The sequence below is a fragment of the Tamandua tetradactyla genome, chromosome 25 (genome assembly GCF_023851605.1).
Source record: "Tamandua tetradactyla isolate mTamTet1 chromosome 25, mTamTet1.pri, whole genome shotgun sequence".
In the NCBI taxonomy this organism is placed as follows: Eukaryota; Metazoa; Chordata; class Mammalia; order Pilosa; family Myrmecophagidae; genus Tamandua; species Tamandua tetradactyla.
The window spans coordinates 44,980,546-44,996,398 of record NC_135351.1 but is presented as its reverse complement, the minus strand read 5'-3'; the positions used below and the strand labels follow the sequence as shown (position 1 = coordinate 44,996,398).

Below are 15,853 nucleotides of genomic sequence, written 5' to 3'. Positions count from 1 at the left end.
ATAAACAGACAAATATACCAACTTTCCAATTCATGCATTACTCTCTCTATGGAATTCAGTCATTTTCATTGCTGATGAGCAAATTTAATTAATTCATTATCATGAGATCAATTAATAAATCAAATTGTTCCCTCTGTGAAAATCATTAGTGCTGAAGAAGGGGCGTAATCCTGGAAACTCAATGTTTCAGCTAAAGTTATTAGTTAAAATCAATTTGCTTTGTCTCTGGGCTGTCCCTACCTCCAGTAATTAAGGATTGGCAAGGACTAGAGTATAGATAGTTAAATATGATGACAAACATAAAATTATATCCAAACAATAGCTAAGAGAAGTCAAGTGTTAAATGAGAATCAACATTTGCACTGGGAATTTGGATAAACAAATATCATTTCTGCCATCAGCAGAGCTAGCTCTTGATTCCTGAGATCATCCCAAAAAAGTTCCCAGAGTTGTAGAATTAGATATATTTACTGTAACTTCACCTTTCCTGTTTGTCATTACATAAACTTTTCCTTTAAGAAGTGATTTTAGACCTCTATTTTAACACCAGCAATGGGTTCTCACAATCTTAAAGTACAGTTCATTCCATTTCAGAATTCTAGTTTGTTTGTTTTTTCCCTTGAATTGTAGGAACCTGAATTCTGGCAACTCCTTCTGTCCCATTCTTACTCTCTAGAACCACCTGGAAAAAAGACTAAGCCTGTTCCACAAAACAACACTTCTACCAGTGAAGGTAGCTATTCTTTCTTTTAGTCCTTCATGATCTCTTCCACCTCTGACCACAGCAAGTGGACCTCCACTGCTTTACCTTCCTGATATTCCTACCACCTTCCCACCATGTGGGCAGCTCCCCCTTTTCTTGGGGAATCCCATTCCATGTGTCCCAGGGTGGTGGGCCCCGTCCTTCCCGTGGCTGGTGGCCAGGCCAAACCAAGAAGCACAGCCAAGAATGCTTTCTTGGTGCACATTGTTTACGCAGAGTAGCTGTGCTGAAAGGCCAGTGACCACAGGGCCGGCTCTCCAACAACACCCTGTGTGCCAGGCATGGCACTTTTACTGTCAGCTCATTCCCCTACAAAGCAGGCATGATCATCACCTCCATTTTATAGATAAGGAAATGGAGTCCCAGAACAGTGAAAGAACTTATCAGGTAAGGGATAGAGCCAACACTTGGACCCAAACCACCAGGCTTCAGAAACCATGCCCTTCACCTCTGTGGTGGTTTGAAGTTGCATATACCCCAGAAAGCCATGTTCTTAAAGCTAATCCATTCTTGTAGATATGGACCCATTGTAAGTAACTAGAAGAGGTGACTTCAATTAAGGTATCACCCACCTCAATCAGGAAGGGTTTTAATCCTTTTAGTAGAGTCCTTTATAAATGGAATGAAATTCAGACACAGAGAGAAAACCATGGAAGCAAGAAGCTGAAATTCAACAGGGCCTGGAAGAGAAGGGAGAGGTAGGAGAGGCTGCCATGAGCATCATCATGTGATGGAGAACCCAAGGAGCAAGGATCATGGCAGCCAGCCCCAGAATGCCAGACTTCAAGAAGAAAGCATCACCTGGATGATGGCTTGAATTGGATTGTATCTTAGCCTCAAAACTCTAAATAAGTAAATTTCCATTGTTTAATCCGACCATCTCATGGCATGAGCTTGAGCAGCTTAAGAACTAAATCAGATTTTGGTACTAGAAGAGTGGGATGCTGGTCTTGCAAATACCAAAAAGTGTGGAAACAGCTTTGGGACTAGGTAATGGGTAGAGGCTGGAAGAATTGTGAGGTGCTTGATAAGAAAGGCCTAGATTGTTTTGGAGAGTCTGTTGGTAGAAATATGGACATTAAAGGCAGTTCCAAAGATGCCTTAGAAAGAAATGATAAATGAGTTATCGGAAACTGGAGGAAAGGTGATCCTTGTTTTAAAGTGGCAGAGGATTTGACAATATTGAGTCCTGATGTCAGATGAAAGCAGAATTTGAAAACCCTGAATTTGGGGTATTTAGCTGGGGAGATTTTCAATCTAAATGTGGAAGTCGCAGCTTGGTTTTTCCTTACACTTATAGTGAAATGAAAGAGGAAGGGGATAAGTTGAGAACTGGACTCCTGAAAACAAAGAAATAAAAAATTGATGGTTTAGAAAATTCTGAGCCTTTCCAGAAAGGGCTCTATGTGAGGGTATAACTGAACATAGAAACAATCAGCAATTTCTATGGAAGTCAGGATTTGAAATAAAGTTACCCAAGAAAGATCTATGGAAAGTCATTCTCTGTGATGGATTGGACCCCTGCGAACTACATGCAAATCTGACAAGTTTTTTTTAAATGAGATTTGTATGAACTGAACCACCGCTATCCTGAACTAAAGGGGACAAAGAAGAGGAAACTGAAGGAAGAATGGCTTCAAGGACAGCGTACGGAAGCCAAAGTCTGTACCAAAGACATCTCATTGGACCACGAGAGCAAGCTCACATGTATGTGGAAAAGGTGAATCTGCCCCAGTACTTGGAGAGGATGGCCCTTCTGCTCCATTGTTCGGGAAAAGTGCTTTCACCCCAATGCTTGGAGGGGGTGGGACTTGTTCCCCAGAGCCTGTGAAGAACTTCACCAGCACCCCATGCTGGGGAGAGGGTGGAGACTTCACCCCAGTGTTCAGGCAGAGCATGGCCACTGCACAGCCACTTGGAAGGGGTGGGACTGGAAGACAAAACATCATTCCATACATGACTTTCAGACCCTGCAATCTAATGGAGTCTGTCCTTCTGTGTTTCAGAATGGTTTGGGGTCCATAATTCTTGTTTTCCTTCCAATTCCCCCCAACAGAATGGGAAAGTTTATCCTATGCCTGTCCTTCCATTTTCTATCCAAAGCAGATAACTTTTCTCAAAGTTTCACAGATCCACAGACAGAGGGGAATTGTGTCCCAGAATAGACCACACCTATAAGTGAATTTGATGAGACCAAGCATTGTTTCTGAAATGAATTAAGGCTTTTGGGTTATTGTAATGGAATGAATGCATTTTGTATGTAGAAAAAACACGTCTTTGGGGGGTCCAGAGGGTGGAGTGTGGTAGTTTGAAGCTATATAATATCCCAGAAAAACATGTTCTTAAACTTAATTCATTCCTGTGAGTGTCAACCCATTGTAAGTAGGCCTTTAGATGAACTTATTTCAGTTAAGGTTTGGTCCACCTCAATTAGGATAGGGCTTAAACACTGCTACTGGATTCCTTACTGGTGGGACGAAATTCAGACAGAGAGAGAAAGCCATGAAAGCAAGAAGCTGAAATTCAACACCAGAGAATGGAGAGGCCAAGAAAGGTTGCCACGTGCATTGCCATATGAAGAGAAGCCAAGGGCCAAGGATCACAGGCAGCCAGGCCATGGTTTTCAGGAAGAAAGTGTTGTGTTTTATGATGCCTTGTTTTGGACTTTCTTTTAGCCTCAAAACCTTGAGCAAATAAATTCCCATTTTCTAATCCAAACCATTTCATGATATTTGCTTGAGCAGCCACAGAAATTAAAATGGCCTCCCTACAGGACTGCCTCATGACTCAGATTTGGAAGCTGATTATAGCTAGACTAGAGAGTGTATCTGACACAGATGAGCCCCTAGCAAGGGCTGTGGAACTTTCCTCCAAAATCAACCCTAAAGATTTATAGGGGATCTGATCACAAAGAAAATTTTGATTATATTTCTATAATGTTCACACCAAGAAGGGTTTCTCCTACATTCAAAGTTGTTGTTTAGAGATCTAGGACAGGCACAGAAAAAAAGTCTTCCTTGAGGACACAGACTTAGAGTGACTCTATGTTTTCTCCACATTAAAACATTTTTATAAGAAAACAGCAAAAAGTTTCCATCAAGATGAAAGTTCCAAGGTTTTGAAGCTATCTAACAACTTTGGGAACAATCTTTAAAAACAGTATGGAAATTGCCATCTAGTACATAGATACTCATGGCTTACAAAAGTATCAGACTTAATATCAAGAAAAAAACTGTAAATATCAGTGTCAAACTTTTCCTTGTTTTTTTGTTTGTTTTATTTTGCTGTGTGTTTTGAAATAAATTCAAAATTAGTGCATCAAGGAAGTAGACAGATATTACAAATTGAAAATCAGGAAGAGTCGCATTTTACTAAAAAATTCAATGGACTTGGGCACAAATATTGTCATAAGTTTAAATATTTTCTGAAAATAGAGTAATCATGGATAGACATTCTGCCAGTTTGAATGGATTTATACACCCTAGAAAAGCCATGTTTTAATCCTAATCAATCTTGTGGGAGCAATGGTTTCTTCTAATCCCTATTCAGTACTATAGGTTAGAAACTTGATTAGATTATCTGCACAGAGATGTGACTCAATCAATTGTGGGCGTTAAACTTGATTAGATGGAGATGTGTCTACATAGATTCTACATTCTACATAGATCTTGATTAGTTTACTGGAATCCAACAAAAGAAGATGTATTTTAGAGAAAGCTTCAGAACACCACAGAACCACAAAGCAGAGTCACCAGCCAGTGACTTTTGGAGATGAAGAAGGAAAACGCCTCTTCCAAGAAGCTGGAAGAGAAAGCTAGCAGACACCTCCATGTGCCCTTTCAGCTGAGAGAGAAACCCTGAACATCACTGGTTATCTCTAATCGAGGCATGCTTCCCTGGGTGCCTTAGATTGGACATTTCTATAAACTTGCTTTAATTGGGACATTTTCATGGCCTTGTAACTGTAAACTAGCAATTTATTAAATTCTCCTTTTTAAAAGCCATTCCATTTCTGGTGTATTGCATTCCAGCAGCTACCAAACTAGAGCAGACATAAATTAGTGCAGCATTGCAGAATTTAGTTTTAAATTTCATGTTGTTTAATGCATTTGTAAAACAAAGAGTTTTAACTTAGATTAAAATAAGTAGCCAAAGTAGACCTAATCATTAAAGAAGAATACTATATACGACTCTATCATTCAACTCAGCGTGTTGGAAAAAATACAGCTAAATCCTCAACCTCCACTACACACAAACACGTACACACAGGCACATGAACATCCCCTCAGCGACACTTACATGTTTCTAGGAAAGACTATCCCACTCTTGGCTATTGGTGGATTATCAATTTTGAGAATTTTCTACTTTGAATTTTATACCCTGGGTTAGTTTTGTGGTTGGATCTAACATGTTCCAAGCAATTGGTAAGTTCTCAGAGGATCCAAGCTAATCTGCATATATTTAAGTGAAATTGTACTTATTCAAATCTGATGCAAGGAAAGATCTGCATACACTATAATTCAGAGATGGTTTAATATTGTTTTTGCATTTCTGTGTCACTTCACTTCTCAATTGGCTTAGGAAATTGGGTGTGTACTGGCGTATACAACATGTTGAAATCTCATTAAATCCTATCCCCATTAATACAGAATTGCAGTGACACCAGAGTGCTGTGTGGTTCTGGCCTTGGTCTCAGAACTCAACACAAGGCACAGTAAGGGTCCAAAATATTGATGGATGGACCCATGTATCATGTACCCTCTGAATTATTGATCTGCTGAAGTAAAAGTTTAAAATATAGGTCAAATCTTTCTTCATTGTGCATGTAGAACTGAATAAGCAAAAGTTATATTATGAGATAGAAAACCACACAAAAAAAATCAGTTATTTTTATACTCTGTGGAAATTGAGTACAAAGGTTATTATGAGATAGAAAATGAAAGTAAAGCAGGTTCCCTTTACAAATTGCCATTACATATCCAAAGATATCCAGGTTAAGAAAAAAATATTAATAATTTTAGAAGCCACTGAACAAAAAGAAATTGATCTATTTGGATCCAGTAGACATTTCCATAAACTCTCAAAATGATAATACTGGATTAGGAAATAGTGTAACTAGAAATCTGAGTTCTACTTAACCTTTTCAAAGAATTTTTCCTCTCAACTCGAATTCTCACTGGCTCTTTCACCACTAGATGAAGTGGCATTTGTTGTTACTTTCTGCTGCCTATCCAAAGATCAGCTCTCCATACAATCTCAGGACTGAAAGGGAAGGCTTTAGGAGATGAGCATCAGATGGCAGAGGCTCTAAGGAAAGGTGGTCCCTGGTGACTGCCTTTCATATCAGACTTGGTAAGAATGAGCCTCCTTCAAGTATAATCAAAGGGAAAAATAGTCAACATGACCCACAAAAGAAAATTTTAGTACAAGAAAAAAAGAACAAATCTCTAAAAATATGGGTGGGGGAGAGCCTACCCATAAAATAGTTTTTTGAGGAAATATTAGAAAAGTTTACAAAATATCTATTTGATGTTTGCAATTATTTTTTAATATGTTACTCATTTGTTTTAGTTTGCTTTTCTGCCAAAAGCAAATACTGTGAAATGGATTGGCTTTAACAACAGCAGTTCATTCATTTCCAAGTTTGACACTGAGAAAAATATTCAAATCAAGGCATCATCAGGTGATGCTTTCTTCCTGAAGACCAGCTGCCAGCAATCCTGGACTCCTCTACAGATGGCAAGGTACATGGCAATATGCTGGTCTTTCTCTTCTCTTCTGGGTTTTGTTGCTTTCAAATTCTGGCTTCCATAGTTTGCTCTCATCATATGAATTTCATTATCTTATAAAGGACTCCAGTAAAAAGACTAAGACCTCCCTGGATGAGGTGAGTCACATCTTAGGATAAGATTCTAATCACCAAAATATCCTACTTACAATGGGCCCACACCCATAGGAATGGATTAAATTTAAGAACATAATTTTCTGAGGTTCATACAGCTTTAAACTACCACAGTATTAAACAAGATTAGACCAACATATGAGAACAGACCACGATGAGAAGAGGTTATAGGAGGATAAAAACATTTGACCCAAAAAAAGCACATTGAAGAGAAAAATATTGCAAAACAGGCATTTTAGAATATTAAATTGGTGATACAGTGAAGAAACCTAAATATAGAACAAAAAGAACTTCGAACAGATGAAAAAATAAAACACAAAAGTTAAAAGATAAATGCAGAATAGAATTTGGAGCTGCAAACTCTGACCCCAAATCAGACAGAGCCATGAGCACAGAAATTATCACAAAATACAAGTGAAACCAGAATTAGAGAAAGTAGAAAACCGAGGAGATTTACAAGGCTCTGCACAAAATGAAAGAAGACTTTGTCAACCTTGCTACATAAGGGCATATTTTATTGTTGTCTCAAAGAGAAATAATGCTACAAACACCCAGGCAGGAAGAGAATAAATTTATCTTCAAAACAAATAAAATTAGGAGACAACAGACTTTTCCTCTGTAACAATGTCTACCATGGGACAATGGAACAACATTAAGCACTTTGAAGGACTCTCTTATAAGACACCTCAGAAACTATGCTACCAAAATAACTTTTCTGCAAAGAGGAAAAAAGATCAATGATGCTATGAGAAAAAGAATCATAGGTGATAAAACTTGCATGCCTGCATAAGCTTTGAAATAATTCAGGGATAATATAATAAGTTAATAAAGGAATTATCACTAATTAGAAAAAGGTGAAACTATTTGGCACAAATATTTTTATAACTACAGGAAAAAAATAAGTGAAGAAATTTAATCTTGAAAGACCATTAACAGATTTGCTTTTACTCTTTTTGCAAAAAGAACATAGATATTTTATATAGACATATACACACATATGTATATATAGCATAGAGTCTTCCTGCATGAAATACTATGCAAACATTAAATATAGTTTATGAATAAAAGAAGTTAATGGTAAAGCAGCAATCAGAGCCCTCCCTTTTCCATGTCTTCTGAGATGCTCGGCGTAGCACTGTGCCAGTGTGCTCTGGGGCTGCCTGTACTGGCCCATGGGAGCCGGTCAGGTCCATCCCTTCCCATTTGGTGACATCGAGTCAGTAGCTAAAACCAGCCAGAGCAGAAACATTTGCACCAAGTAGACCAGCAAATACTACTAATCAAGTCCTTACTTTCCACAATTTTTTCTCAAGAAGTGGTTTTCTGCAGACTAGCACAGCACTGGGCATACTTGAAAAATAGCCAAAAGAAAACAAAACAAATAAAAAACAAACTGAATGTTTAAAATGAAAGGAATTTTCGTACATCCAGTTACAGAATATCATGCCATCATTTTCAATAATAGTAATTGAGACATTTAGAAAACTGTTTTTTATGTAAGAATGGGTGCAAAGAAGATGATAGTGTGTTCTCTACCTAATTGAGCATGTGACATTACATTAACCCAAACTCCTCAATTCTAATACTGATGTGGGAAACTGGAAGAAGTCCAGAGAGAAGGGTAAATTCAGATTAAATGTAGAATTTTTAAAGTATAAATCTAAAGAAATATTTTTAAAGTCGTTCAGGAAATGGGCAAAATCTTTTTTCTCTGAAATTACAAGTTAGATTCCATATACACAGTGACACAAATAAATTCAACCTTTGAGGTACAAGAGAGAGTTTAAAATGGGGGAAGAAGGAACGGTAGAAGAGAACAGGGAGAACAGTCCCAAGCCCAAAAGAACTTCAGGGACAGTGTGCAGTACCCAACCAGAGGTTTCCTTCTTTTGGCACTTTATTCGCACCTTTGAAGGATGTAAATGACTGATTAACATGTTGTCTTCCTGAAACACAGTGCTTTGTGTTTTAACTTTCACATCTAATTGCTTTCTTGTGATCCTCACAGCAATCCTACGAGATTTTTAAGAGCATTTTTATAGATAAGAAAATGGAACTGCAGAAAGGTTTGTTGTGATTTCTCAAGGTTACCCAGCTTGTTGTCTGTAAGGACAGAGGCACTTAAGTGTGATAATTAGAAGTATGGATTGTTCCTCCACACGGGGATTATTACTAATTTACCATGTAAGATTCTGTCTGGATACATTTATTGCATTTAAAACACCTAAAACCCCACGCTGAAAAGTGGATACAAAGGCAATGTATTCTTATTTCTGCCACCTAGGAACTGTGTAAGAGAAAAAAAGAAATTGTGTGACAAAATGAAAAAGAAAGTCTTTTCGTCACACGTCGTTGTGGAGGTCCCTTTAGGGTTTGAGTCCGAGTATTAAAGGACCTACAGAACCCATGATCTAGAATCTGGTTTATGACAGAAAGGAGATGGTTTCCAGGAGACCACAGCACAGCGTGCCTTGTGAGGACAGACAGACAAGGAACTGGGACGAGGACACTGTGCTTTCCAGAACTACGTCTGCTCGCAGGCCTTCTGGGGAGGCGCTGACTGTGTTTACAGCCCTGGGAGCTGTCGTGGCTGCGACTCTGCTAACAATTTACTTCAACTAGAGATGAGCTGACAGTATTTTCCCCGGTCAGTTTCAACAAATGTTCATAAACAACTCTCGCAGAGGCCAAGAACAGGCAGATTTCAAATATTTGGAGAAATCACATAATTCACAGTGAAAATAAGAATGTGAGTAAATGTGAAGATCAGATACTGATACTTACAAAATCATAGATGCTGTGAACGTTGGGGAAAAAATGAATTGCATATTATCTCAATTGCCTAGGCGGTCATAACAAAGGACCACAACCAGAGCGGCTCACAGCAACAGACATTTATTCTCTCGGAATTCTGAGGGCCCAAAGTCTACAGTTAAGCTGTTGGCAGGTCGTGCTCTCTGCGAATATTCTAGGGAAGAATCCGTCCCACGCCTTTGCCCTGGCCAGCCATCTAGGATGTCCTCTGCCTCCATCATCACACGAGCATTCTCCCTTCTGTGTGTCTGTCTGCCTATGTCCCAAGTCCTTCTCTTAGGACACTGGTCATGTCGGATTAAGGGCCTCCTCTAGCATCACCTCATTTCAACTTGTCTCATTCCTTCTGCAGTGATGGGTCACAACTCTCAGGCACTGGGGGTGAGGATTCCAGCATAGCTTTTCCAGGGACTCAGTTAAATCCATAAGACAAATGATTTGACCAAAACCCTTCATTCTGAAAGTGGTCCTGAGCCAAAAAGTGAGTCGCCTGAGGCCCGGCTCATGAGGCTGGAGGGCTGGGTGGAGGATTCAGGCCCCTCCTTTCTCACCTGCCTGCGCATCAGAGCTCTGAGGGCAGCCAGTGACAGCCAGGGTGGGGGTGGGGGGTCCTCAGGGCGTTTAAAGACATGTTGGCCTAAATTGAAAGGTAGGAACATTTCATGCAGAATTTCCAAGGTCTAGCTCTTCTTGATGTCTCAGATCTGGCTCCAACAGGCCCCCACCCTCCCACGGCCATAGCTCACCTTTGGAGGATGCATGGACAGCTTCGCCTGTACCTTTGCCTGCCTGTCCTCTGAGGCATTAGCACCTGTGGCCCCTCTTGCCCAGGCCATCAGGTGCAAGATGGTTTTAAAAAGCAGCCAAAAAAGTAATTCATTATGCAGAAAGAGACCATATGGCATACTACTGGCTTTTCGTTACGTGACAAGGATGAGAAAGACGAGTTCTAACTGTGACTGAACAGTAAGTGGTAGCTTGGAGCTGTATGCACCCCAGAAAAATATGTTCTTAAAGTCAACCCATGCCTGTGCTGTGACCATTGCAGGCAGGACCATTTGATGAGGATGCTCTATTTAAGGTGTGCCCAGCCCAGGCAGGTGGACCCTAATCCTGTTACTGGAGCCCTTAGAAGCAGAATGAAACCTAGACCTGAAGGAGCAGCCAGAACCAAAGGGGAACCGGAGAGGAAAGGAGAAGCCAGGAGAGGCTGCCGCATGGATGAAAAGCAAGGAGCAAGGAGGGCTGGCACCACGTCCTGGGACGCCACTGCCTCTGGGAGAAAGAATCACCTAAACGACACCTTGAATTCAGACTTCTCCTAGCCTCAAAACCAAACCAATAAACTCCCACTGTTTATGCCAACTCCACTGCAGAGTATTTGTTTTAGAAGCCAGGAAATTAAACAGAGTATTACAGACACAAAAACTAGCTGGGAGAAATGGACAAATAAAAACAGCCTACTGTCTGAAAGTGTCCTTTGTATGGTTTTCAGCGAGTCAGAATTCATAGAAACAGTAAATATGTCAATAATTAACTAATGACCCACACTGGAGGATTTCTCCCCACCAGTTAGTCCCTAACTGCTTTCCTTCAAGTCAATTTGGTGTGCAAATGAATTCAATTGTTTTGCCTTATTATTTAATGGGCTTGTGTGTATAACTATCAAGCAATAAAATTTAGAAAATGGAATAAAAAGGCCTTCCCTTACCACTGACAACTCAGCTCCTATTTCCCCGTTATTTCATTTCAGCTACACTCCCTTTTCACTGGCATGCACTTCATTTCATCTTCTTTACAAATGCAAAACCAAAAATTGTCTTTGTTTACAGCTGCTGAGGGAAATTATTTATTGATCCACCTGCTGCCCATGTGCTGTCAGAAAATAAACACACCGACCCAGCCCTAAAAGTGTTCTCCCAGATACAAGCACACAGCTCTTGGTGATGGGCTCATTAGACGTGTACAGAGTGTCAATCCAAGATCTGTATTTACAAAAGAAGGAATAAGCAAGTTAATACATTAAAAGCTGGGAATCATGAATTTAGAGTACCTACAGTTTTAGATGAAATGGCTTTTACCCTCAAAAAAATAAAACTGTTCTTAAAAATGGAAAATGAGGAGATGCATGGGTAGTTCAGTGGTAGAATTCTTGCCTGCCATGTGGGAGACCCGGGCTCGATTCCTGGCCCATACACTTCCCAAATAAACAAACAATGAGTAAACAAACAAACAAAAAAGGAAACAAAAAAAATTCAACAAATGGTGCTGCAATAATGGGATAGTCACATGGAAAAAGAATGAAAAGCAAACCCCACCATACAGCATACAAAAAATTTAAAAAGTGGAAAATAAAAACAGGTGTGGTAGTTAGAGTCAGGTGTCAACTTGGCCAGGTGCAGGCACCTAGTTCTGTTGCTGTGGACATGAGCCAACGGTACATGAACCTCATCTGTTGCTGATTACATCTGCAGTCAGCTAGGAGGCGTGCCTGCTGCAATGAATGATGTTTGACTTAATTGGCTGGTGCTTAAATGAGAAACTCAACGTGGCACAGCCCAAGCAGTTCAGCATACCTCATCTCAGCACTCCCAGCTCAGCCCAGGCCTTTGGAGATGCAGAAAGGAATCACCCCGGGGAAAGCTGTTGGAACCCAGAGGCCTGGAGAGAAGGCCAGCAGAGACCATCCTGTGCCTTCCCACATAAGAAAGAACCTCAGTTGAAAGTTATACTGCATTTCCTCTGAAGAACTAACAAAATAAATCCACTTTTATTAAAAGCCAATCCATCTCTGGTGCATTGCATTCTGGCAGCTAGCAAACTAAAACAAGAGGCATGCTTTCCCAAAAAAAAAAAAAAAAAAAGAGTTCTCAGTCCTCTCTAATACATATGAAGAACTAAAATCTATAATGCTTATCTCAATATCCAATCCAGGGGTTGGACAACAAATGCTTTTGTGTGCCAGCTGCATGCAAGGTATTAGTCAAAACCAAGAAACTCATCTAAACATCACAAGTCCTACTTATTAGGCCACAACTTCTTCAAAAGATTTGGTATGATTTTCTAGGCAGTTCTTCACATGTGCATTCCTCTAACACATTTTAAAAAGCTGCTGCCGTGTGCCAGGCACGGCGTGAGTCCCAGGAGTACAGCGGGCTCCTCGCAGGCTCCCTCACTGACTGGACCCGGCCCACCCCCTCCCCACCTCCCCAGGTCTGCGGGTCCCCTCATCAACCACACACCTTCCCCCAGCAGAGAGGGGAGGGGGTGGCTGATGACACCGATGAAGTCTCGGGCACCATTGGGCCCAGTGAGACCTGGGCAGGACAGGAAGAGGTCTAGAAATAGACACACCACTGTTCTGGCAGTTGTGCCTTCGTCCTGCTCCTTCCATGAAACATTGGGGAAAAAAGCGTATCTTGGTGGACACAGGGCGTCTTCAGAGCAGTGAAACTGTCCTGAATGACACATAATGGTGGGTACCGGATGTCACACACTTGTCGGAAACACACAGCTGTCCAGCCCGGAGAGGGAACCCTGGAGGCCAGCTCTACACTCAGTCACCAATAGTGCTCCAGCATCCGCCCATCAATCGTAACAGACATACCCCAGTAATGCGAGATGGTGATAGAGGAAACGGGATGGGGGGTCTGGGAACTCTCTGCATTTCTGTGCAACATTTCCGTAAACTTAAAACTGCTCTGGAAATAGTTTATTATTAAAAATATACATATTGGGCGGGCCACAGTGGCTCAGCAGGTAGAGTTCTCGCCTGCCATGCCAGAGACCCAGGTTTGTTTCCCAGTGACTGCCCATGAAGAAAAAAAAAATATATATATATATATATATATATATACACTATATATATTTAAGTATATATATATATATATATATATATATATATATATATATACACAGTGTCCCAGCGTAAATTGAACCTCCCACTGCTTCTGTGAGTTTAACATCTATGTCTAAAGTTTTTCTTTTCCTTTCTGTTCTCCATAAGTGTAAGAAATGAACTTCCAGTTCTCCTGACGTAAAACACGTCAGCCCTGCCGGTGTGCAGCAAGCATTGAGAGTGTGGCTTATAGGTGGGATGTTTTACTGCTGACAAATCCTTTAGGACAAACTATAAGGCATAGAAAGTAGAAACTGGTAAGGAAAATCAAACCTTGCTATGGAGGCTTTATCTCCAGGGAAAACTTAAATGTTATATCATTATCCTATCTATTTATATTTAAATCTATTATAACCTTACTGAATCTGAAAATATGGGAGGGATAAGGCATGGTGCTTCCCTCCCATTTCTTCCCCAGTCATCCCCAGGATGTAAGTCATCAAAGAGTCTTTTGGGTACTTATAACCTGCTAGAAAATTCCACAAGAGTTTCCATCAAGTAATAAGCTGATGCCTTCATCTCACAGCAATTCACAGCAAGTAAAGCTCCCCCATCTCCTACAAGGTAAGACGTGCCCGACAGCCAGTGTCTACAATTCAAGGCAATTCAAGATTCTGTAATGCTTCTTCCTCAGACTTAGCAGTACTTAAGCAGTGCTGGAGCATGTTTTATGTGTCTCTATATCCCCACACTCAGTAACTACTGAAGTCAACTCAGTGTCAGAAGCAAGGCCTTACATTAGCTTATGGGGTTCCGCTCAGGGACCAATACAGGGCAGTGGGGAAAGAAGTAGCATGAGGCAAACATGTATTAATCATGTGGGGTACACCATGCTCCCCAAGTCAGTAAAATCCAGGCCCGGACTGCTGGCCCAGATGGTTCTGATCTGACCCACCCACACGTGAGTCCGTCTTTGCCGCACAGGCTCGTGAGGCCCGGGGCATTCAGCCTGCCTCTCCGCGCCCCTTGACAGGCACTGGTGGAGAGCACACTGCTGTCCTCTCAGGGTTGCGAGCTCCTGCTGGGGAAAGCCAGGGCCACCGGGATGGACCAACAGGCCCCCTTCAGCCTCAGTGCTCTAGCTGGGGTCTATGCTAGCAGTGGTCAGCCTTCACCTTAGAGGCACCGCGTACGTGCCTATGGCCCCATGGAATTACACTCAGCAAACGCACCCCGAAACGCACAGTGAGCCCACACACAGCCCCAGTCCCCACACTCGAAAGTGGGGGGCAGAGCCTCCATCTTGCTTCTTGTAGTTTAAATTCAAATGACTATTTTTGAGTGAATGGATAAAAGATTGAATGGGCAAGTATAATTTGCTTATCTGTTTTAGCCTCCATTTTCTCAGCTAAAAAACCCAACAAGCTATATACAGAAAGTTACTTTTTAAACCAGGGAAACATACTTGAGACGGAGTATGGACGACTTCAGAACCTTGTTGAGAACGGTGCTGGATTGAAATATGTACTCTAATTTAGACCTGTTCACAGATCGCCAGCCAGGACGCACCAGCCCCAGGAGGAAGCAAGACTTATTGTCCCTCAATTTATGAACCAATAAATTTCCTCTGTGTAAGCCAACCCATTGCAAGGTCTTTGTCATAGCAGACTTGAAACTAAGAGTTTTTGGTCCTGGGAGTGGGCTGCCATTACAAACACCTAAAATGTAGGGAAGTTGGGTCGTGGATAGAGGCTAGAAGCCTAGATTGCTTTGAAGAGATTGTCAGCAGAAACATGGAAGTTAAAATTTACTTCCAGTGAGACCTTAGAAGGAAATGATGAATGAAGGAAAGGCGATCCTTGTTACAAAGTAACAGAGACTTGGTGAAATAATGTCCAGTTGTTAGATTGAAAGCAAAACTCATAAGTGGTGGACGTGGATATTTAGCTGAGGAGATTTCCAAGCTAACTGTGGAAGGTGCAGAGTGGCTTCTTCTCAGAACATACAGTAAATGCTGGAGGAAAGAGATAAATTGAGGATTTAACTATTATGCACAAAGAAACAGCAATGGATAATTTTGAAAATTCTCAGCCTATCCAGATAGCATGCCCTGAGAATGGGGCCAGAAGTGGCTCTAGCAGGGCCCTACCTGAGCTTTTGGAAGTGAGTCCCCAGAGGACAGGGCTGTGCATGAGGGTTTAAGTGGACAGCTCCCTGCTAAAGAGGGTGTAGCTGGACGTGGAATGAGTCGGCCAGTTCAGAAGAAGGCAAGATTGGAAATGCAGGTTTCCAGGAAGGATTTGTAGAAGGTCCTTTTGTTTGATGTATTAGACCCCCTTGAACTGCATGCAAAACTAACAATGTTTTTACAAAATTTATGTGAGTAGAACCACTGCTAGTCTGGACTGAAAAGGACAGAGAAGGGATGAACTGAAAGAAGAGTGACTTTAAGGGCAGTATCATAGAAGCTGAGGACTTAACCAAGAAAGAACTCATGGGGCCAAGAGAGAGAGGCCACCCACATGTAGGGAAGGGG

At 41.2% G+C, this 15,853-nt stretch overlaps 1 long non-coding RNA gene across 1 annotated transcript; it reads left to right on the top strand.

Annotated features, from left to right (window-relative positions):
• The first annotated feature begins 567 nt into the window (after positions 1-567).
• Positions 568-14,895, top strand: LOC143668856 (uncharacterized). Its single transcript, XR_013168589.1, has 3 exons — positions 568-733; positions 13,796-13,941; positions 14,773-14,895. It is a non-coding gene; the product is annotated as an uncharacterized LOC143668856 (long non-coding RNA).
• Positions 14,896-15,853: the final 958 nt, after the last annotated feature.